General features: G+C 39.5%; 2 pseudogenes; both read right to left on the bottom strand.

Moving 5' to 3' along the window:
• LOC149119788 (inducible T-cell costimulator-like) overlaps positions 1–25,453 on the bottom strand; it is a 32,702-nt pseudogene that overhangs the window by 5,449 nt on the left and 1,800 nt on the right.
• On the bottom strand, positions 10,573–10,696 carry LOC149119789 (U4 spliceosomal RNA; annotated as a pseudogene).

The raw sequence follows: 25,453 nt of genomic DNA, 5'->3' as shown, positions 1-25,453 counted from the left end.
ATATTTGGTTGATTCCATATTTTCGTTATTGTAAACAGTTCTGCTATAAACATGGTGGAGCAGAATCTCTTTGATACAATGAGTTTAAATATTTTGGATAATACTCAGTGTTGGTATCATTGGATCATATGGAAATTCTATTTCTAGATTTCTAGGACATCTCAATATTGTTTTCAATAGTGACTGTATAAAGTACACTCCTGATAACAGTGTATAAAATTCTACTTTTTCTATATCCTCACCAGCATATTAATGCTCTCTCCTTTTTGATAATAATCATTGTGATAAGGGTGAAGTGATATTAATTTGCACTTCCCTGATAGCTAACATTATTGAGCATATATATGTGTGTATGTGTGAGTGTGTGTATTGATCATTTGCATTTACACTTTTAAGAACTGTCTATTCAGGTCCTTTGCTCATTTTTTAAATATGTATTTATTTATTTGAAAGTCTGAGTTACACAGAGAGAGGAGAGGCAGGGAGTCAGAGAGAGAGAGAGGTCCTCCATCCAATGGTTCACTCCCCAATTGGCCACAATGGCTGGAGCTGTGCCAATCCAAAGCCAGGAGCCAGGAGCTTCCTCTAGGTCTCTCACACGTGTGCAGGGGCCCAAGGACTTGGGTCATCTTCCACTGCTTTCCCAGCTAATAGAAGAGAGCTGGATTGGAAATGGAGCAGCTGGGTCTCGAACTGGCATCCATATAGGATGCCGGCACTTCAGGCCAGGGCGTTAACCTGCTGTGCCACAGTGCCAGCCCCTCTTTGCTCATTTTTAAACTGGATTGATTTTTGAGTTACATATGTACTCTCATATTAACCCTTTGTTGGAGCTTGCAAATATTTTCTCCCAATTTTTCAGACTTCTCTTAACTCCCTGATTGCTTCTTTTGCTGTGCAGAAGCTTCTGAGTTTGATATAAATTCATTTGTCTAGTTCTACATTTGTCAGTGTTTTGGGGGTCTTATCCAAGAAGTCATCATGTTACACAAATATCTTGGAGAGTTTCCCCCTATATTTTCTTTCAGAAAGTTCAGAGCCAGAGATTAAAATCTTAAATTTAGGTTTTTGATCCACCTTGAGTAGATTTTATATATAATGAGAGGTTAATACCACACACACACACACACTTTAGTTTTGAAGAACTGTTTATTGAAAAGACTACCCCTTTTTAAATGTACATTCTATGGAACTTTGGTCAAAAATCAGTTGCCTGAATGCACATGAAGTGATTTCTGGACATTTTATTTTCTTCCATTGGTCTATTTGACAATTTTATGTTATTACTGAAACTTTGTAATATGCTTTGAATCAGGTACTATGATGCCTCGACCTTTATTGAAAAATGAAATGACACAGATTGCTAGGTACAAGATCAATATAGGGCTTGGCATTATGGCATAGCATGTAAAGCTACTGCCTACAGAGCCAGCATTCCAAATGGGTACCAGTTTGAGTCCTGGTATCTCCATTTCTGATCCAGCTCCCTGTTAACAGCCTGGGAAAGCTGTGGAAGATGCCCCATGTTCTTGGACCCCTGAACCCATGTGGGAGACCAGAAGAAGTTCCTGGTTTCTGGCTGGCTCTGGCCTGGCCTAGTTTAGTTGTTGTAGCCATTTGGAGATTGAAGCAGTAGATGGAAGATTCTCTCTCTCTCTCTCTCTCTCTCTCTCTCCTCTTTCTCTCTCTCTCTGTAACTCTGCCTTTCAAATTAATAGAAAAAAATTAAAAATTATTTTAAATGAGACATATCTATCCATCTAATCAACAGAATTGCTATGTACAAAGAAGACACAAATAGGAAACAATTTTAAAGGACACAGACAGACTAGAAAATGAATACCCATACGAGAAATGAAACAAGGAAGGACTAATCTATGTAATATCTTCAAGTGTTATTTAAAAAATATACAGTAGTACATAATTCATATCAGTTTGTTTGACAAAGATTTTAAACAAAGTTTGAGAAAACATTGTATTTTCATCAAAATTGATACAGGCATTTCTTTTTGGTGATTTTAGCTCCCACATAAAAAGGAGAACCTGTGGTATTAGTCTTTCTGTGTCTGTCTAGCATGTTTTTGTTTTTGCTTTTTTGCTCAAGTTTACTTTGCTATTCTGGGTATTTTTTTCATACATATTTTTGGATTGTTTTTCTACTTCTATAAAGAATGTCATTGGTATATTGACAGGGATTACACTGAATGCATACTTAAGATACTATAGATTCTTAATGATAATCTTACAATCCATGAGCAAGAAATATCTTCACATTTTTATGTCCTTGATGATTTCTTTCATCAATATTTTATAAATTTTATTGTAGAGATCTTTCATTTCTTTGGTTAAATTTATTCCTAAATATTGGATTGTGTTTGTGATATTGTGAATGGGATTTCAAACCGATGTCTCTTTCATTGAGATCATTGTTGGTACATAAAAATCCTGCTGTTTTGGTTTGCTCCCTTTGTAACTGATTTCACTGAACTGATTTATGAATTGTAACAGGTTTTTGCTGTAGTGCTTGGTTTTCATCCAGGTACAACATCATGAAATTTGCAAATGTTAATTTTAAAAGTTTATTTGAAAGGCAATTACAGAGAGGGCAAGGCATAGAAAGAGAAATATTCCATCTATTTGTTCACTCCCCAAATGGCTGCAACAACCAGGCCTGGGTCAGTCTGAAGCCAGGAGCTAGAGATTTATCCAAGTCTCCCACATAGGTTCAGGGGCCCAAGCACTTGGTCCGTCCTCTGCTGCTTTCCCAGGTGCATCAGTAGAGAGGTGGATCATGAGTGGAGTATCCAAGAATCCAACTGGTGACCATATGGGATACTCATGCTGCAGGCGGTGGCTTTACCCATGATGCCACAGAGCTGGTCCCAAATATGGCTATTTTGAATTACTACTTTGAAATTTTAATTACCTTATTTATTTTCCCTCCCAAAATGTTCTTGCGAGTACTTCCAACAATATACTGAATAAGAATGGTGAAAAATGGACATTTTTCTACTATTCCATATTTGAAAAGAGTGATTTCTGCTTTATACTTTTCAGTATAAAAGTAGCTGTTGGTCTGTCTCATAAAGGCTTTATAATTTTGAGATGTGTTCTTTTTAATCTAATTTGTAGAGGATTTTTTTTTTATTATAGAGATATTCGATTTTATCAACTGCTTTCTGTGTCTGTTAAAATGCTTACATGATTTTTCCCTCATTCTGTTGATGTGATTTATGAGGTTTTTGATTTTCAAATGTTGACTCACCCTTGCATCTTTAGATGAAACCAAACTTACTGTTATGTATAATCACTGGTGTAGCTTTGGATTTGGTTTACTAATGTTTTGTTGAAAACTTCTGCATTTATGTTCATGAAGCATACTGGTCTGTAGTTTTATTTTTTGTGTTGTGTCTTTGGTTTTGGTATTGGTAATGCCAGCTTTCTGAAAAGTATTTTATAGTTTTCTTTTTAAAAAAATATTTATTTACTTGAAAGGCAGTTACACAGACGTGGAGGAGGGGTAAGAGAAACAGCAAAAGCAAGAGTGAGCAAGAGAAAAAGAGTCTTTCATCCATTGGTTTACTTCCCAAATGGCTGCAAAGGCCAGGGATGAGCCAATCCTAAGACAGGAGCCAGGAGCTTCTTCTGGGTTTTCCTCATGGGTGCAGGGGTCCAAGGACTTGGGCCATCTTCTACTGCTTTCCAAGGCCATTAGAAGAGAGCTGGATCTGAAGTGGAGCTGCCAGGCTCCAAATTTTCAAATTGGCACCCACGTGGGATGCTGGCATTCAGGCCGGGGCTTTACCTGCTTCTGCCACAGTGCTGGCCCCTTACAGTTTTGTATACTCTAAAATATTTTGCAATAATTTGAAGAGTATTTGAGTTATTCCTTCTTAAATGTTTTATAGAATTTAGGGTTTTCTTTGTTGGGAAACTTTTATTAATTACTACTTCAGTAATATTTCTTCCTATGGCCTACTTATATTTTCTATATCTTCCTTGTTTAATCTTAATATGTTACACATATTCAGGAATTTATTTGGGGCTTTTAATTTGTTAACACACAGTTCATAGCAGCTTTTTATGACCCATCATATTCTGTAGTATCAATTGTAACGTCTACTTTTCTTCTCAAATTTTATTTATTGAGGTTTTTTCTTCTTTCTTTTGTTACTCTGGATAAAGGCTTTTCTATTTTCTTTATCTTCTTAAAGAACCAGCTATTTGTTTTATATCTCTAATATTCGTTTAGTTTCAATTTCATTTATGACTGTTCTTACATTTACTTTTTCTTGTGCCCTGCTAATTTTTGCCTATGGCTTGTTTTTCTTTTTCTGTGTTTTTTTTAAAGATTTATATTTTTTTTGAAAGTCAGAAATTTTTTTTTTGAAAGTCAGAGAGAAGAGGCAGAGAGAGAGGTCTTCCATTCACTGGTTCACTCCCCAGTTGGCCATAACGACCAGTGCTGTGCCGATCTGAAGCCAGGAGCTTCTTCCAGGTCTCCCACATAGGTGCAGGTTACCAAGGACTTGGGCCATCTTCTACTGCTTTCTCAGGCCATAGCAAAGAGCTGGATAGAGGCCAGCACCATGGCTCACTTGGCTAATCCTCCACCTGCAGTGCTGGCACCTCAGGTTCTAGTCCCGGTTGGGGCACCGGGTACTAGCCCAAGTTGCTCCTCTTCCAGTCCAGCTCTCTGCTGTGGCCTGGGAGGGTAATGGAGGATGACCCAAGTGCTTGGGTCCCTGAACCTGCATGGGAGACCAGGAGGAAGCACCTGGCTCCTGGCTTCAGATTGGCACAGTGCCAGTTGTGGCAGCCAATAGGGGAGTGAACCAACAGAAGGAAGACCTTTCTGTCTCTCTCTCACTGTCTATAACTGTCTCTGTCTCTCTCTCTCTCACTGTCTAACTCTGCCTGTCCAGAAGAAGAAGAAGAAGAAGAAGAAGAAGAAGAAGAGCTGGATAGAAAGTGGAGCAGCTGGGTCTCCAACCAGTGCCCATATGGGATGCCAGCACTTCAGGCCAGGGTGTTAAACCACTGCACCACAGTGCTGGCCACTTTTTCTGGGTTTTTGAGATGCAGCATTAGACCATTTATTTAAGATCTTTCAAATTTAAGTGTAAACACTTGTCATTATAAAATTTCCTCTTAATACTGCTTTTGCTGTGTTCTATGCTTTGATATGTTGTGTTTTCATATTCATTTAAGAAATTTTCTGACCTCTTTTTAATTTTTTAAAATGATACATTGGTCATCATGTTGTTTAATTTTCATGTACCTGTGAACTTTCCAGTGCCCTTTTTTTATTATTATTGATGTCTAGTTTGATTGATTTCAGTCTGAGAAGGTAGGTACATGGTATGATTTCAATCTTTTGAAGTTTTTGAGACTTGATTTCTTCATTAGTAATCAGTGTCAGCATTGTCTACATGTGCCACAGGTTTCTGTTCTTCAGCCTTTTGTGGATGTTACAGTATGACTTTGAAGTGGCATGAGCTTCCATAGGTTCTTAGTCCCTAGAGTTGTCAGTCATACTGGGGTTTGTGATGTCTGTATCCACATTTCTGGTCATGCTACCCTTTTCTACCAGGCAAATATGAATATTTCTGGTGCTTGTGGCAGCAAAATTTATGGCCTTTTTACTATACTATGTGGATAAGATATTCCCCAGGTCCTGATATGTTAGCTTGACTAATATCCAGAAATTTAGCATCATGAGTTCAAGTCCCAAGTCTGGGAAATGTTAAGGAGACATTCCCTGAGTCCTACAGGGTGAATACAGTTTATGCTGAGGGTTGTGTATCAGCAGGTCTGGGTCTGGAGCACTGTAATGCTTATAGGTTCCATTCCCTAGGGTCTAGGTGTATTTACATGACTCTCTGAAATACAGTACACAGAGTGACAGCCCTGGAGATACAGGATACAGTGGGGTCCTTATCCAGGTCTCTCAGGTTGACTGCCAATTATTCCAGGGATTGAATTCCAGCCTGAAGCATGCAAAGATAGGACTGTATAACTCCCACCGATGAGTGTTATTCCAGGGTTTATAACACCAGCAGCAGCAATCCTAGAGCTTCAGATATTGGAGAGAACTTTCCTTTGTGCCTACAAGGCATACAAAAATGATGCACTGTCCTGCCTTCCAGCACCACGTGCCAAGAGTTTCAGAAGAGGCCTCTTTAGTTCTGGTACTCTGGAATTCTGTATGAGATGCTACTGGTTACTAGCCATATGAGGCCATGAGAATTTCTCTATATTGTACAGAGCAAGCAAGTAGAGCTCCAGAGCTCCTGCAGTTGCAGAATTCACAAGGGCTGCTCTCTACCATGGAAAATGCCCATGCTGTTTCTGGGGAATTCTGGTAGCAAAGGGGCTGCTTGCTTCATCCAAGGCAGGTGGAGTACAGTAGCTTCTTAAAAGTAGCTTGGGTCTGGCACTTTAGGGACAGACGAAGGCAATGTGGGTTTTGTCTTGGAAGCAAGGAAGTTGCTCAAAACCCAATCATCCCCCACAAATCTGCTTTCACTTGTAGAAAGCCTCCAAAAGGAGACACTGTATTGAATATTTTCCCATTTTGCATTAAAATGAGTATCTTGGCTGGGAAAGAAGGTTTTAAAACATAGTCTTATGTTTATATAATAAGGTAAATAATTTTTTTACTAACCACTTTTTACACAAACTTAAAGTTATCATTAAATTCTAGAATTAATTCCAAAGACTGAAATGATTACCTCCACTGAGATAGCTACAACCTTATAGCTAATGTGTGCTCTTCCCCTCCCCCCTTGTTTGTTCAACAAACAGACCCACCAATCATCATTTCACTAGCTGAAAGGCACTAAATAATTTTCTTCATAGTACCACAGGGACCTAATATCTCCAAGTCAAACAGATAATTGGTTTCTTGATTTTGACAGCAAGAAATGAATCAGTAAGTTATCAGAGGATGACTTCATAATTGCAGAAGGGTTTTAACTTGCTTGCCTTTTTGGGAAATGAAATTATATTTTCCAATAGACATATCTATCACAGTACCTGACAGAGATGATCAATACATCATCATAAATAAAACCAGCAAGCATACCATAGTGATTATTTGTACTTTTAATGCATTTGTTAATCTTTATTGGATAGATTTATTGTCATACAATGAAGATAACTAGGTAAAAGCTCTGTCAATCATATGGAAAAACATAAAGGTCACTTTTTAAAAGTAAAACTTTCAAGTTTGCACTTAAAAACCAAACTAAACAAAAAGCACACTGGCAAGTGGTTTTCACAGAATGACACACTATATTCAAAACTGAGAAAATGAAATAATATTGATGCCCCATTCTTAAAAATTAGTCAGATTTTTCCCAAAAAAATAAGGTAGACACTCCTAGTGCTGAGTTCTGCTGAAACTTTAAAATATATATTAAAATAAAAATACCAAAAGTGGACAGCTCCACATAAAATGAGAACACATTTACCTAACAAAATTCAGAAAGTCCTGATTTCCCCACCACTGAAATCCTGTAAGTTTCATTGGACTAATGATGCTTCACTGCCCTACTCTGTTATTAGTGGTCAACAAATGTAGATTCTGAATCTACTTTTTTTCTATCCAATTAAAGAACTACATTGGTGATGAGGCAGAAAATGAACAAATTAAATGCAAATACTTTAATTTTCAGAAATTTTGATTTTTTTCATTACTTTACCTCTCCCCAAATTGAAAGAAATATTTTTGAAATGTTTCTAATAAATTAGTATAGAAAAATTATGCTTGGTACATTAACAGAGAAGCTATCCATTTTCTCAAAGTATAGGAATTTCAATTATTTTATTATTTGGTTTGTGGTCATTTGTATTATCACAATCGCCATAAAAATGATAACTTCAAAATTAAACCTACAAATAGAGATAAATAATTATATTTTTATGAATTGTCCATGAGGCAAATGTTATCCAAACATCTCTTATAGATTTCCATTATTCATTATTCCTGAAAAATCACTTCAGAGACAAAACAATTTTTTGTTTCAAATTTGTGACAACATCTTAATACTTCTGATAACTATAATCAATAGCAGGTAGTAAGACTTGTTTTCCGATGTGTTATATTAATGTATTTAAGTAATTAATAATGTATTTTAAGATAATTCTATTAATGTGTAAGTTTAGTGAAGAAATCTTAATAACACCAGAGATTGCTTAAAAGTGAAAAAGTACTATAATTTGAATGAAACTGGCTCATATTGAAGGTTCCCTTCCAAAAGAGAAATTCTATAAATCAATAAACTTAAAATTTGCTTTTATTACTAGGCATTTATCTTCATAAAAATATAACATTTAATTTATATCTAATAGTTTAGTTCATTTGTATATTATAAGTACTACAGTATTTTTCTTAGCTTATTCTAAAAAAAAAAAAAAAAAACTACAAGATAACACTTTGGCTCTCCTGAACTGAAAATAATGAAAATGTTGTTCACTATGAACTGCTTAAAAAAAGTACATAGGCTGGCACCATGACTCACTTGGCTGATCCTCTGCCTGCAGCGCCAGTACCCTGGATTCTAGTCCCGGTTGGGGCCCCAAGTTCTATTCCCAGTTGCTCCTCTTCCAGTCCAGCTCTCTGCTGCTGCCCAGGAAGGCAGGAGGATGGCCCAAGTGCTTGGGCCCTGCACCTGCATGGGAGACCAGGAGGAAGCACCTGGCTCCTGGCTTTGGATCAGTGCAGCACGCCAGCCATAGCAGCCATTTGGGGGGTGAACCAATGGAAGGAAGACCTTTCTCTCTGTCTCTCACTGTCTAACTCTGCCTGTCAAAAACAAATATAAACATATGACCTTGGGAACATTTTGAAGCACAAAATCCCTGACATGACACCAGAAGTACATAAGGACATTTAACACACACGGGTCCTTTCTAGCATGTCACATGACAACTTGTAAGATTTTCTTGGTAATAGGCAATATGCATGTTTGTGATTCAGAAAATCTGATGAGGTTGCAAGCAATGAAAATAATAGGTGATCCTAGTAGGAAAAAAAAGCTTGAAGTCCCTTCCTTCTTTCCTTGAAAGCCCTAAGAAAGGGTGCCTTCTTCCACATGAGGGGCAGAAGGGCTAAATCTCAAAACTAGGTGGGGGGAGACCTGGAAATTTAGGGATCTCCTGCAAGCCTGCATGCTCTGTATTAAACATGGTTTATCCCCTCTGAAACTCATGGGCACGATTAATCCAGTGATGAGAAATTCAGCAGTGAGAACAGGTGAGGCCCTGCAGGAAGTGATCAGGATAAATCCATTCATGTGATCATGGATTAATGCCTTATCCCTAGGGGACTGCAACATAGACCACTTTGGATTGGCCCCCTCTGCACCCCTTCTGTCTGTTCGCTGGTCTCTGTGCCACCCCAGGACTCTACCAGCAAGAAGATCATCACCGGATGCTGCCCCTAGACCCTGCACCAAAACCGTGAGGTCAATAATACCACTTCCTTCTCACACACCGAGCCTGTGCTGCTGCACGATTAGCAACAAGAAAACTGACCCAGACCCCTACGCCGAGAGGCCTGCTTGAGATATGCTGCCTCACTCAAGGAAATCGGGTCATACAGGAAGTTCAAGTTCTCCCTCACCACACAGAGATTGGAAAGCTGATGACCCAGGGTTCAAAGAAGCTGCAGGTGGGGACTGCACACCACCCCATGGTCCTGACAGCCAGCCCACTAGCATCCCCCTGAGGGCTCCTGCGGTGTGGGAAACACAAACAGTAGCACTGGCTGAGCTGCCTGGAGCCCCTCTCAGGAGATATACCTTGTTTGATGACTGCACTTTGTGCAGTTCTTCTTGTCAGTGTATACACTTTAGAAATTGATTACAGCAGAAAACACATATGAACATGTATTTAAAAAAAACTTGTCCTTTAGGGAAATTTTAGACCTATAAAGCTAAAGAAAAAAAAAAGGTACAAATGTGAACTTTTGAATAAACATCTAGCTTTCATGAATGCATGGTGTTATAAACCACACTAAATATATCACTGAGAACCAGAAGTAAATTGGACTGTCTTATTTTGTGATTTGAAATCTAACATCCTTTACTTTTCCTGCACAGAAGGTAAATTATGTTGTGATATGAAACTCAGTCTAAGTTTAGATACACAGGGGCAAGTTGCTTGCTCTAATGAAAACAAATCTGTTAGATCACTTACCCCAGATATTCCACTACCTTTAAAATAATATATCTATCATAGTGCATCATGAAGAAAATATATTTATGCCTAAAAATTTAAGTACAACTATTACAAACTGTTTAACAAAACTTAAAATTGTATGTTTTCAATATTGTGAAGTGGAACATTTTTCTTTGCTTCCCAATAAAAGCATGTCACAGTTTAATGTCTTGAGAATAAGAAGTGAGAGTTTATAAAGTGAAATACATTTTAAGGAGAGAATTTATAATGTTCATTTTTGAACTATTTATAAAATGTTCATTTTGAAATGCATTTTTACTTCATTTGCATTTTAAAGTTGTAACATTATCTATATATAAGTATTTTCATTCATCCTTACTGGTTATTGCAAACTACCACCTACCAGAATTAATTGCTTCCAACCATTTACAATTTGTTTCTTGACTTCAATTAACAATAATCACACCTCGGATAAACCTCATTGGCTATGATACTGCCACTGTGCAAAGCTGTCTCTTCACTTCAAAGAAAAATAATTGATATATCTCTTGAGAAAACAAGTAAAAATAATTTGGCATCGTTTTACAAAATTGAAGTCCACAGAACTCTAAAACAACTGCAGGAATATTCTATAAACATGTACTCATACATATTGTTCTTACAATAGATTCATACCCATGTCACATGAGAGGAATTCCTTGCTCAAATTCAAAATTTTCACATTCTTATCAGTATTTAATATGGTGACTGTAGTTGGCACAAGAAATTCTCTTTTTTAATATTTATTTATTTGAAAGTCAGAGTTACAGAGAGGCAGAGGCAGAAGTGGTCAGAGAGAGGTCTTCTATATGCTGGTTCACTCCCCAAATGGCTGCAACAGTGGGAGCTGCACTGATCTGAAGCCAGGATCCAGGAGCTTCTTCCAGGTCTCCCATGTGGGTGCACAGGCCCAAGGACTTGGACCATTTTCTACTGCTTTCCCAGGCCATAGCAGAGAGATGGATTGGAAGGGGAGCAGCCAGGTCTCAAACCACCACCCATGTGGGATGCCAGTACTGCAGGCAACAGCTTTACCTGCTATGCCACAATGCTGGCCCCACACAAGTGATTCTCTACAATTAAAAGAAGAAATTTGGGTATGATCACTTTTCTAGCCTTCTTGTTTTTTTTGGGGGGGGGGCAGAGTGTTTGAATTTAGACTGACAAGGATTCAGCCCACTCCACAAAGAAAAATGCCTAAATATTAGAACATTGCTCCTGACCCCTCCTCAGTTGTTCTTCTATATGGGATTTCTTAATGACTTACATGATTGGAGATATGGGAAGCAGTAAATGAGCTACCATACTTCCTTGTGTTGTTTAGGATGTTTTTAGGATGCCTACAAATGAACATGCGTTCTTGTCTGCCCTCATTTATACTGTAAATTTAGAACATAATCTGTGCACTGCAAGTGACTAGGTAAGGATACAAGGTACTGGGGCAACAGAAGGGAGTCTTTTTTGCTAAGCACCAAGACTAACAACTCTGTGGGCTATAAAGCTCACATTTCCTTCCATGTCTAGCTTTAAATCATTCAGAATTCAGAGAAAGTAGGAATGTAAGTTATGAACACTCTTCACTGCCACAAATTTTATGATACTCATGAGTTTATATTCAGGAATGACTTAAAATTTAAACAAAAACACCATAGTGAATTTTGAGGGATTCATCAATATCTATGTTTGTAATTAAAATTCACATCTATAATTATATCTACTTCCACATGATTTGACAGGAATTATTATCTGGGATGGGTATTTAACAATGCCTTTTATAATTTTAATATTGTATCAAAAAATAATCCTTGAAACACTTGGGAAGTTGATGCTATAAACATGTTTACCCAAAAATTAAATATCTTGGAAAAAATTTAACTAAAGATGTGAAAGATCTCCACAATGGAAATTATAAAACATTAAAGAAAAAAAAACCAGAAGAACACACAAGAAAATGGAAAAATCTTCCATGTTTGTGGATTGGAAGAATTAATATCATAAAAATGTTCAAACTATCCAAAGCAATTTATAGATTCAATGAAATCCCAGTAAAAATACCAAGGACATTGTTCTCAGATTTGTATGGAAACACTAGAGACCCCAACTAGCTGAAGCAACTTTAAACAAGGAAAATAAAGTCAGAATCATCACAATACTAGATTTCAAGAATTACTACAGGGCCAGGGCAGTTATAAACAAAACAGCCTAGAAGTGGCACAAAAATAGACATGTACACCAAAGAAACAAAATATAAACCACAGAAGTTAATCCATGCACCCACAATCAACCAATGAACTAAAAATCAATCTCTGAAGAAAGGACTATCTCTTTAACAAATGGTGCTGGAGAAATTGGACCTCTACATTCAGAAGTATGAAATAAGACCCGTGTTAGCACCCTATACAAAATCAACTCATAATTGATCAAGGATCTACATCTATGACCTGATATTATCAAATTACTAGAGGAAACCATTGGGGAAACTCTGCAAAACAGTGGCATAGGCAAAGATGTCTTGGAAAAGACCCCAGAAGCACAGGCAATGAAAGAAGAAAGAGGCAAAAGCAAAGAAGCTTCTGTGTTGCAAAGAAAACACTCAGCAGCAAAGTGAACGTACAGAACGGAAGAATATAGTTGTACTCTATATAATTGATAAAGGGTTAATATCCAATATCTACAAAGACCTGAAGGGACTCAACTACAATAAAACTTATTGTGGCATAGCATGTTAAGCTTCTGACTGCAGTGCCAGCATCCCATATGGGCAATGGTTTGAATCCCAACTGCTCCACTTCTGATCCAGCTCCCTGACTGTGTGTCTGAGAAGGCAGCAGAGGATGGCCCAGGTGCTTGTACCCCTGCACCTAGAGGGAGTTCCTGGCTCCTGGCTTTGGACAGGCTCATCTCTGACTGCTGTGTTCATTCAGGCAGTGAACCAGCCGATGGAGGACTTCTCTCTGTCCATCTCTCTCTCTAACTCTGCCTTTCAAATAATTACATACATACATACATACATACATCTTTTTAAAAAAGAGATGGGGGAGACAGGGAGAAAAAGAGAGCACTTTCATTTTCCAGGTCACTCCCCAAATGTCTGCAATGGCCAGGGCTAGGTTATACTCAATCCAGGAACCAAGAGATTTATCCAGGTCTCCCCCATGGATCACAAGGTCCCAGGTACTTTGTTATCTGCCACTGCTTTCCCAGCTACATTTCTAGGGAGCTGGATTGGAAGTGGAGCAGCCAGGACTTGAACCAGCATCACAGGTTGTAGCTTATCTCAGCATCACAGGTTGTGGCTTATCCCACTATGCTACATGCCAGCTCCTGTCCTGTCAAAGTTCTAAACTTCTATCAAAAACCACCATGACTGTGCACAGACTCCCCCACTGTGTGGTTGTGGGCCTCTTCTGGTCAGCATTTCAGAGAATTTTCTGCAAGAGCATCGATCATTATCTTTAAATAAATTTAAGTTACCAATGTGCTCTAAGGCCATGAACTTCAGACTAGCTCTCTATAAGGAGAGTTGTATAATATCAATTACAGGAACAGGCATTTGAGCACAAAATGTTCAGAGCAATTTGGTGGTTCCCCACTGCTTCTATTGGATCTCAGACTGAATCACTCAAATGTGGTGTTCAAAATTTTAATGTTAGCATTTGAAAGTGCAGTATTGGGTCCAGCACTGTGGCACAGTGGGTTAAAGCCATGGCCTGCAGTATTGGCATCTCATATGGGTGATAGTTCAATCCTGGCTGCCCCACTTCCAATACAGCACCCTGCTAATGCACCGAGAAAGGCAATGGAGGATGGCCCAAATGTTTTGGCCACTGCACCGATGGGGACCCAGAAGAAGCTCCTGGCTCTTTGTTTCAGCTTTACTCAGCCCCCAGTTATTGCAGCCATTTGGGAACTGAACCAGCAGATGGAAGATTTCTCCCTCTGTCTCTCATTCTCTCTAACCCTGCCTTTCAAATAAATACATAAATAAATATTAAAAAGTGCAATATCTTAACTGTTGGTGATTGTAGATGGATACAGGGAGAAACATACAAAATTAGTATATGAACTATTGTAAGAAATTTCTTTATATCAAAATGAACAGTTGGGATTCAAATGTTAAAAATATCCCATTTGCAATGCCCCTAAAAATAAGTATTAATCTGGGGCCAGAATTGTGGTGTAGCTGGTAAAGCTGTCACCTGTGGTGCTGGCATCTCATACAGGTCCAGTTTGAGTCCTGGTTGCTCTACTTTTTTTTTTTGACAGAGTGCACAGTGAAAGAGAGAGAGAGAGAGAGAGAGAGAGAGAGAAAGGTCTTCCTTTTGCCATTGGTTCAGCCTCCAATGGCCGCCACGGCCAGCACGCTGCAGCTGGTGCACCGCGCTGATCCGAAGGCAGGAGCCAGGTGCTTCTCCTGGTCTCCCATGGGGTGCAGGGCCCAAGGACTTGGGCCATCCTCCTCTGCACTCCCGGGCCACAGCAGAGAGCTGGCCTGGAAGAGGGGCAACCGGGACAGAATCCAGTGCCCTGACTGGGACTAGAATCTGGTGTGCTGGCGCCGCAAGGCAGAGGATTAGCCTATTGAGCCACGGCACCGGCTGGCTGCTCTACTTCTGGCTGCTCTCTAGTATGGCCTGGGAAAGCAGCGGAAGATGGCCCAAGTCCTTGGGCCACTGCACCTGCATGGGAAGACCTGGAAGAAGCTTCTGGCTCCTGGCTTCAGATCAGCACAGCTCCATCCAATGCAGCCAACTGAGGAGTGAATCAGCAGATGGAAGACTTGTCTCTGCCTCTCCTTTTCTCTCTATGAGGCTCTGAATTTGAAATAAATAAATGAATCTTTTAAAAAAAGCATTAATCTGCTATAACTAGTACTCAAACAGTATTTTTCACTTTATGTTTCTGTGTGGCAGCAAACTGTTGAAATCTTTACTTAATGTATGCTAAACTCATCTTCTGTATATAAAGAGAATTGAAAATGAATCTTGATGTGAATGGAAAGGGAGAGGGAATGGATAAGGGGAGGGTTGCAGGTTGGAGGGACGTTATGGGGGGGGGAAACCATTGTAATCCATAAGTTGTACTTTGGAAATTTATATTCATTAAATAAAAGTTTGAAAGCAAAAAAAAAAAAAAAGAAAATGGGAGGGAAAATAATCCTCACCTTCTGCATTTTAAGCTCTAAATATGATGAATAAATCGATTAATTCACTATTAACCATTCAAAAAAAAGCATTAATCTTCCAAAATGCATATAGATAGTTATGAAATTGGGCAGAAAAAAAAAAAAACAAAATCAAATATAAATAAACGGAGTTATTCTAAATGATCCTTAAATTCAATTTTAATATAGAAATCTTTTCTTCATATGTCTGTTGGCCATTTCAATTTCCTCTCTTGAAAAATGTGTTTGGGTCGGTGCTGTGGCATACCAGATAAAGCCACTGCCTGCAGTGCCAGCTTCCTATATAGATGCTGATTTGAGTCCCAGCTGCTCCACTTCATATCCAGCTCCTGCCATGGCCTGGGAAAGCATAGAAGACCTGGAAAGAAGCTCCTGGCTTCTCATTTTGGATTGGCACAGCAATATCAAGGGTTACATTTATTTTAAAAATATTTTGTCAATCAGTCTACATTGTAAAAGAAAAATGAACTCTAAATCAATTTTTTTACTTTCTCCTGTTGTTTTTCCAGATGAACTGTCCGATAATTTTGAATTTACAAGAAAGTAATACATGCATAAGCACTTTGCTTAAACATAAATATCATAGAAAATAAGTGTGTGCTACATTTGAGTTTCCTTTTCAGAAAAATTTCTTTCCTTAAAACAATCTCATGAAAAATCCCTTACCAAAGTGTCACTATTTATATGGGCCCTGAAAAAAAATCACATATGACTCCTCTGCTTTCTTTTTCCATCCTTTATCTCTATTTTTATTTTTCAATAATATGATTGTGTAGGTAATGAAAAATTTGTCTTCATGCCTAAGTATCTATGTAAAACTTACCTACACAAGTCTTGTATTTGCCCATAACCTCTATCCATAAACTCCTACAATATAAAGCATATCCTAATGTGAATTCATATTTTCAAAATCCAATATTCTAACTTGCTGTGTTATACATGCTTGTTCTGGGGCTGGCACAGTAGTGTAGTAGGTAAAGCCACTGTCTGCCATGCCAGCATTCCATATGGGCACTGGTTTGAGTCCCAGCTACTCCGCTTTTGATCCAGCACTTTGTTATGGCTTGGGAAAGCATAGAAGATGGCCCAAGTCCTTGGGCTCCTGCACTCACATGGGAAGACCTGGAGGAAGCTCCTGGCTCCTGGCTTTAGATCACACAGCTCTGGCCATTGCAACCAATTGGGGGAGTGAACCAAATGAACAAATGACCTCTCTTTCTCTCTGCCTCTCCTTCTCTCTCTGTGTAATGCTGACTTTCAAATAAATGAATAAATCTTTTAAAAGGAAAAACTGCCTGTTCTGCATGATCATGCTACTCAATAAGAGGTTTAAATTCTTTATTTCTGGACATGTTTTCTCTATAGTTGTGATATTTGAACACAATATTATATTTTTGTTTTTGAATATCTGAAAGGAGACCGCACCTGCATTTAAACTGAACTCCCATGTGGCTTTCACAAATCAGTATACACCAACAAAATTTCAGACCAACCATTCTAGATATGTCTGAATTGTGTCCAATGAGATGAAACCCTTAATCCACTTCAGGGAGAATTCAACAAAAAGAAGGGATACCATGACTGTCTCATACCAAGTGCATGCATGCCATCCACAGCAGGCAGAAAAGGCAGGTTAGCATCCCCTCTAGCAGCTGTGACACATAGAATAGGAAAGCAAGAGGATTTGGTGAAGTGGCAGTCATGGGCACTTCATGTTCTTTCACTAAATCATTAAAATTCATTTTTCTAAGCTGATCTTCTGTATATTAAGATAATCGAAAATGAATCTTGATGTGAATGGAAGGGGAGAGGGAGTGGGAAAGGGGAGGGTTGTGGGTGGGAGGGACGGTATGTGGGGGAAGCCATTGTAATCCATAAGTCGTGCTTTGGAAATTTATATTCATTAAATAAAAGTTAAAAAAATTCATTTTTCTGACAATCCACTGACGTTATTTTGGAAATTCAGACAGAAATACATCCCATTATTTCATATATGATGAGACTTGATGGAAATTACAGGAAACCAACTTAACTGGCAATATAGAAAGTAAAATAATACTATATATACCAGACATGGACAATTTGAATTTCAAATAACACAAAAATTTACAATAAACCAAAAATAACAAGACATAATAAGAGAAAGAAGTGAGAATAAAAAAGAATAATTGAGAATAAAAATAATAGAATTATTGAAGCATCAATTCATCAAATTTATATAGATGTGTGTGGAAATTTTTTGAAAATTTATTGAAAGACAAGAAAATTTAAATCAATTTGTGTATATATATGTCTTTTTATTGATCAAATGATATATTATTAAGACATAAATTCTTCCAAGTTTCAGCAATAGATTCAGTACAATCTCAACAATAATCTCAGTAAGCTATTCTGTAGACAATTAAAAGCTATTTTTCATCCTTGAGAAGTCTGGAAAATAAAAAATAAAAGCAAATTTGAGGACTCTACAATTCCTAATTTTATGCTTTAATCTAAACATACAATCATCAAGAATATGGGGCCAGCACTGTGGCTTAGTGGGTAAAGCCTCCATCTGTAGTGCTGGCATCCCATATGGCCACCTGCTCAGCACCCTGCTGATGTGCCTAGGAAACCAGTGGAAGATGGCCCAACTCCTTGTGCCCCTGCACCCAGGTGGGAGACAGAAGAAGCTCCTGGATCCTGGCTTTGGATAAGCCCAGCTATGGCCATTGCAACCATTTGGGGAGTGAACCAGTGGATGAAGATCTCTCTCTTTCTCTCTCTGAAACTCTACCTTTCAAATAAATAAATCTAAAGAAAGTTCATAATGTTGGACAAAGAATATTCATGTAGGTAAGTGGCAAGGTATAAATGGTCTCAAATACTTATTTTTTTACTAATCTTTGTCAAAGGGACAGAGGCAGCCTGGTACAGGTAATGTAGTCTACAAAAATAGTGAAAATTCAAATGGATAATAATAAGGGAAAAATCAAAAGATGCATACTGTGAAAATAACACATGAAGTCACTCTAGTGAATAAGGGGTCAGATCTGTGGTTTAGCAGGTCAAAGTAGGTGCCTGCAGTGCTGGCATCCCATACGAACACTGATTTGAGTCCTGGCTACTCCATTTCCAATCCAGCTTCCTGCTAATACACGTGGGGAAGCAGCAGAAATTGGCCCAAGTCCCTGAGCCTCTGCCACTCACATGGGAGATCTAGAAGAGGTTCTTGGCTACTGGCTTTGGATCGGCCCAGCACCAGCTGTTGCAGCCATTTGTATAGTGGATCATCAGATGAGAGGTCTCTCTCTCTCTCTCTCTCTTCCCCTTTCTTTGTATATAACTCTGCCTTTCAAACAAATAAATTTTTAGAAAACAAGCACAAATGTGCTGAATAAACTTGTATTTTAAAAAAAGTAGAAAGCACAGATATGTAAGAATAAAATGTATAAGATTTCTGTACAAAAATTAGTTTTACATACAATACTGAAAGCATTACCCATAAACATAATGTGGACTTTGAACAGATGTAAGAGAGTAGTGATAAGGAAGGTAGCAAGAATTAATGGGTAGAGAATTTGTCTGAATGGATGGACCCCTCTCTAGACAGATTCTGAGAGAGTACTCAGCCATTCAGACAGGTATAAGCAAAGTTACACAGTTTAATGGAGAGAACACACTTGACTGCTCAGATGCACATCTCAGCAAAGAACTAGGGGGGCTGAAATACTCCTGATAGATCAAGTGGACATCTCAGGAAAGAGCTGACTACATAGTTTATATTCATACAGGAGCTTATCAGGGAATGGGATCAAGTTATTCCCACAATTTTTCCTGCCCTCCACCCTTCTTCCTGAATAAAGGACTTATTGGATGTGAAATAGGTAAAAATCATTCTAAGATGTAAAAAGAAAAAAACATTTAACTAAGCTCTTTAATACAACATGACACTTTATGGCTGTTATGTATTATAACATATGTAGAGTTGCAGGCAGAGAGAGGGAGAGACAAAGGTTTTAAATTTGTATATTCACTTCTCCAAATAACTTCAATAGCTGGAGCTGGGCCATTCCAAAGCCAGGATCCAGGATCTTCTTCTGGGTCTCCCATGAAGGTGCAGGACCCAAGCACTTGCACCATTTTCCATAGCTTTCCCAGGCCATTAGCAGAGAACTGGATTGGAAAAAGAGCAGCTGGTACATGAACCAGCACCCATATGGGATGATAATGCCCCAGGTGAAGGCATAACCTAGTACAACACAGCACCAACACATGCTTCTAGACTTTAACTTGCAGCAAATATAGTCTGTTAGCATATAAAATAATTCTTTATTTTGAAAATAGTAAATACATTATGTAGGATTTTCCAAAATATGTAGGTTGTTTTTTAAAACTGACATCAGTACATCCTTATTCCACTAAAAACAAATACAATAATCAAACTGGTATGCACTTACTAGGAAGCAATTTTAAGCATTTGGATTTTGTTTAAATTGCTGAGATTTGGAAGAGGACTCTCTAAGCATGCTAACAATATCTTACCATGAACATAGCAAGGACTTTTTAAACAAATATTTATTTATTTATTTATTTGAAAGGCAGAGTTACAGAGAGGCAGAGGCAAAGAGACAGAAAGAGAGGTCTTTCATCTGCTGGTTCACTCCCCAGATGGCTACAGTGACTGAAGTTGGGCTGATCCAAATCCAGGATTCAGGAGATTCTTCTGGGTCTCCCACTCAGGTGCAGGGCCCAAAGACTTGGCCCATTTCCTACTGCTTCCCAGGCTATAGCAGAGAGCTGGATCAGAAGTGGAGCAGCCAGGACTCAAACAGTTACCCATATGGTATGCCAGCACTGCAGGTGGCAGCTTTACTGGCTGTGCCACAGTGTCAGCCCCAAGGACTTTTTTTTTTATAAAGATTTATTTGTTTATTTGGAAGGTAGAGTTATAGAAAGTCAGAGAAAGAGAAAAAGGTCTTCCATCTGTTGGTTCACTCCTCAAATGGCTGTAATGGTCAGAACTGGGCTGATCTAAAGCCAGAAGCCAGGAGCTTCTTCTGGGTCTCCCATGTGTGGCCCAAGGACTTGGGCCATCTTCCACTGCTTTCCCAGGCCATAGCACAGAGCTGATTGGAAGTGGAGCAGCTGGGACTTGAACTAGCATCCATATGAGATCTTGGCACCACAGATGGCAGCTTTACCTGCTACACCACAGCACCAGGCCCAGGTATAGCTAATTTTACAGGAAAGCCTGGAAACAGCTTCATCTCAGCAAGTTCTCTCAGTTTGCTAAAGTGCTCGAAGGGAGCTATTACTTCCAAAACATTCAATAAAGAAAAAAAAAACCTAAGGGAATTTCCTGGCTCTCATGACTATCATGCTTTTAAAAATTTTTGGTCAGGGCCGGCACGGTGGCATGGAGGTAACGTCACCACCTGCAGTGTTGACATCTCATATGGGTGCTGGTTTGAGTCCTTTAGAGAAACTTTTGAAAACTGGCCTGGGCTATAGACAGACAAGATTTTAAAGTAAGAAAAATGCAAGGATGAGCATGGGTCAGAGTTATAGGAGATGGTCATACTGGATAGCAAATATTGTGATTTCAGGCACAATGTTGGATGTATAAATCTGTTGGCATAGCTACAGGCACAAGGGGATAGAGAAACTGGGAGGCAGACAGGGTCTGCAGGTACAGGACCTGGAACATAAGAAGGAAAATATCAGGTGTTATTTAAGGCAGTGCTTAGAGGAAATTTTTAGCCTCAAGTAAATACGTTAGAACAGAAGACTGAAAGCTCTTCATTTTGGTTTTCTTCTTAAGAACTAAAATGAGCATCCTAAAATAGCATAGAATAAATGCAAAGAAAAAAAGAATAGTAAACATCCATGAAATACCTGTAGTAAAAATGTACAACAGAAACTAATAAGCAAGAAAAAAGTTTTAAATCATATTGTAAGGCAAGAGGGACCCTGAAGCATGGTTAGAGAAAAGAGTAGGCTTTGGGAAAATTCCAGAAAAATTCTACCTCTCCAGGGAAAAACAAAATGTAACAAAGCACAATTTAGAATAGACCAAAGAGAGGAAGTGGGGTGATATGGCACCTAAGACAAGGATATGGAAAATATTAGTCAATTACCAACACTTCCTGCACAGAGGAAGGGGATCCAATTACTTATCCCTTCTGTACTCCTGGACAGAGATGGGGAAGCCAACCCAAACATGACCTCTACTACATGCACTAGGTGAGGGACTAGTACATAACACATAAGAGAGGGAAAAAAGAAATAGCATAAAACAGACCAACCCCCTGGAGGCAATGGATTGCCAGCTCCAAGTCCCTTCCCCAACATGTGCGAGTTTCTGTCATTTATTGCAAATAAGCTTGCTCTCACTCTTGTACTCTCTCTTGGACTCTTCTCCTTATTCCCTTTTTTAAAGAGATATTTATTTTAAAGTTAGTGTTGATATGGGGAGAGAGTGAGGGAGACAGAGAGTTCTTCCATGTGCTGGTTCACTCTCCAAATGGCCACAACAGCAAGGGCTGGGTGAAGCACAAGCCAGGAGCCAGAAGCTTCTTGGTCTCCCATGTGTGTGCAGGGTGCCAAGTACTTGAGCTGTCTTATCCTGCTTTCCCAGGCACACTAGCAAGAAGAAAGCTGAATCAGAAGTGGAGCTTCCAGGACATGAACTGGCACCCATATAGGGTGCTGGCATCGGAGGTGGTAGCTTAACCCGATATGTCAGTGCTTCCCTCTTCTCTTTATTTCTATGCTGAATAACAAGTCCATAGACCATGGGAAGCAGCTCCCCAACCAAGATGTGACAATATTGACAAAATTCGTATCTGATAAAAGTGTTTAAGAGAAAAACAGGAAAGCAACACAAATAACAAATTCCACAAATCAAATAGAATTACCCTTACAGATGTCACAGATCTTAACAAGATATTAAGAGGAGAGGTTGGCTTTGTGGAAAAGCAGGTTAATCCTCCACCTGTGATGCCTGCATCCTACATGGGCACTGCTCAAGTCCCAGCACCTGTGAAAGCAGCAGAAGATGGAAAAAAATATCTGGGCCCCTGTCACTGATGTGGGAGACCTGGATGGAATTCCAGGCCCCTGTCTTCAGTCTGGTCCCACCCTGACCATTGTAGCCATTTGGGGGGTGAACCAGTGGAAAAAAGATCTCTCTCTCTTTCCCTAACTCTGCCTTTCAAATATATATATATATTATATATATATTTATATATAATATATATATTTATATATATATATATATATATATACACACACACACACACATTAAAGGGGCCAGCGCTGTGATGTAGTGCATGAAGCCACCACCTGCAGTATTAGCATCCCATATGGGTGCTGGTTCAAGTCCCAGCTACTCCACTTCCAAACTAGCTCCCTGCTATGGCCTGGGAAAGCAATAGAAGATGGCCCGAGTCCTAGGGCCCCTGAAACTGTGTGGATACCCAAAAGAAGCCCCTGGCTCCTGGATTTCAATTGGCATAGCTCTGGCTGTTGTGGCCATCTTGGGAGTGAACCAGCAGATGGAAGATCTCTCTCTCTCTCTCTCTCTCTCCCTCTCCCTCTCTCTCTGCCTCTGCCTCTGTGACTCTGCCTTCAAATAAATAAATATTTAAAAATATTGAGGAGTTTCTGAATTAGGAGTATAATTTTTAAAAGAGATCAAAATCTGTTGAGGTGGATTCATTCTGAGAGGAGGAGTGTGGTGGGGCAAGAGGTGCGAGTCACCACACAGACCCCAGGAGTTGGGTAAAAGCAGACCTAAAGCGAGCAACCCACACACTCATTTATTTCAGTTGGTACAGCAGCTTAAATAGCCAAGGCAGCCAATCTGGTCAAGGGGCTGCCTATGCCCGAACCAATCACAGCCTGTTGCCAGGCAGTTTTCGTTGCCAGCAGCCATCTGGGCATGGCCTTCTCATTCCACCACATTTCCCCCTTTTTGCTTATTTTTGAGCAATAGGAGGCATGATTCTTGGCCATACAATTGTTGACCCCATTTCCATGTGGACTCCATATGTGGCTGTGCCTGTCTTAGGTAGTCCCCCAGGGGATCTTGCCCTTGTTGACTAACCAGTGCTCAAAATGGGAGACCACAGGAGTGCTTGCTCAGATAGAGGTAGGAATGAGGGACAGTGGTAATCAGGAATGGCATGACCACACACAGGCTGTGGGCCATATGAGTGGCTGACCAGAGCTAAGTGGGGTATAAAACAGTAGCAGATGTGGCCATGGGCAGTTTCTCAGGCTAGGATGATAGGGCAGGTGCGTCTGTTAACAAGGTGGACTCTCAGTCTTGTTCAACTGGTTCTGGTTGACTGTCAGTTGCAGGCTTGATGTTTCTGGCTGCTACCCAAATGGGCTATCCTGCATTCTCTGGAAAGACACAAGCATATCCTCCACCCTTGGTTAGCAGAGGGTGTGGTCTCTTCCATTCTCCTATCAGGGGGGTCTTTCCACCTAACCATAGGGGCTGGGGTCTGGGATGGAAAGGATCCCCAGTGTTTATAAGCTGGGCTTATCCCTTGGGAATCAAAAGTAAGAAAATTGATAGTGAAAGGGACCTCAGTCAAAGCAAGCTGTGGGTCTGGAGGCATATGATTGTTTTTCTGTTTTTGAAAGAGATCTTTAATTGTCCTATGAGTTGTTTCTATGATTGCCTGTCCCTGTGGGTTGAATGGGATACCTGTGGCAGACTGTATGTTCCAGGATTTCAGGAAGGAATTAAATTCCTGTGATGTATATGCTGGCCTGTTATCAGTCTTTATGATCCAGGGGACACCAAGGACCAGCATGGCTGACTTGACCGCCTTTATCACATTACTAGCCTTTTCTGCAGATCAGGCTGTTGCAGATACAGCCTTTGAGTAAGTATCTACCACCACATGGACAAACTGAAGTTTACCAAAGGAGTTAATGTGAGTGGTGTCCACTTGCCAGAGCTTATTAGGAGCAAGGCCTCACGAGTTCACTCCTGCTTGTTGCAGTGGGCCTAACAGGATGAGGGGTGCACAATTCTTGCAAGAGCGCACTAGGTGTTTGCATTGGATCATTGTTAGCTCTGGGAAAAGCAATTTTATGTTGCTTGCTGACATATGAAATTTTTGGTGTAGAATATGGGCTTGTTCTAGGTGTCCAATATAAGCCGTGTTGCAGGAGATAAGATGATCAACCTTTTTGTTGCCTTGGAAAATAAAGCCATGTAACCCAGTATGTGATTTTATGTGTGAGATATACCATGGGTGTTTTCTGTTCTCAGTTAGCTCTTTAAGTGTTGTGAACATCTGTCAATTGGCTTATTGGTCAGGTTAAAGACTGCAAAACGGATCACCTTTGCTACCTGTACTGAGTATTTGCTGTCCAAAAATATATTTACTGGCCCATCCTGGCTAAGGAGTAGAACCTTGACTATTGCTCTTATTTTTCCCAACTGTACTGATGCCCTGTGGGGTTCTACATGGATCTTATCTTTTTCTGTTGAGGATTTGATCACTATTCCAAACAGTGATGTGTTGGCATCCGTAAACACACACGGTGCCATGGGTATAGGTTGATTAGCAGGGAAAGCATGTTTTGGATAGTCTATTTCTAAGGTTTGTAACATCTGGAGTAGCCTGTCCACTGGCAGGTGATTGTCAACCTGTCCTGGGAAATTTGTCATTAAAGTATGAAAGAGCATGCTATTCTGCATCAATGTGGACAGTTCTAATTGTGATAGGGATAGGACCACTATGTCTGGTTCTGTGTTAAATATCTTATTGGCATACTATCTTAATTTAAGTCCCATCATAAGGATGGCATCTTCTTTGTTAACTATTTTATGACACTTGCTCCAGGTTATGTGCACCCAAAAAAGTGGTCTGTGTTGTTGCCAAATAACTCCTTAAGGGGGTCTTGAGGGTACATATGGTTATGGCAAACAGAGGCACCTGAGAGTCATATCTAAATGTTTTAAAATTTGACAACTGGGTGTTGATCTTTCCTATAGTGGATTTGGCTGCTGGTGTCAATATAATTTTTGAAGAAGGG

This window comes from Oryctolagus cuniculus, chromosome 21 (assembly GCF_051225735.1).
Source record: "Oryctolagus cuniculus isolate XC-2025 breed Fujian yellow rabbit chromosome 21, ASM5122573v1, whole genome shotgun sequence".
In the NCBI taxonomy this organism is placed as follows: Eukaryota; Metazoa; Chordata; class Mammalia; order Lagomorpha; family Leporidae; genus Oryctolagus; species Oryctolagus cuniculus.
This window is presented reverse-complemented; position numbering and strand designations above follow the sequence as displayed.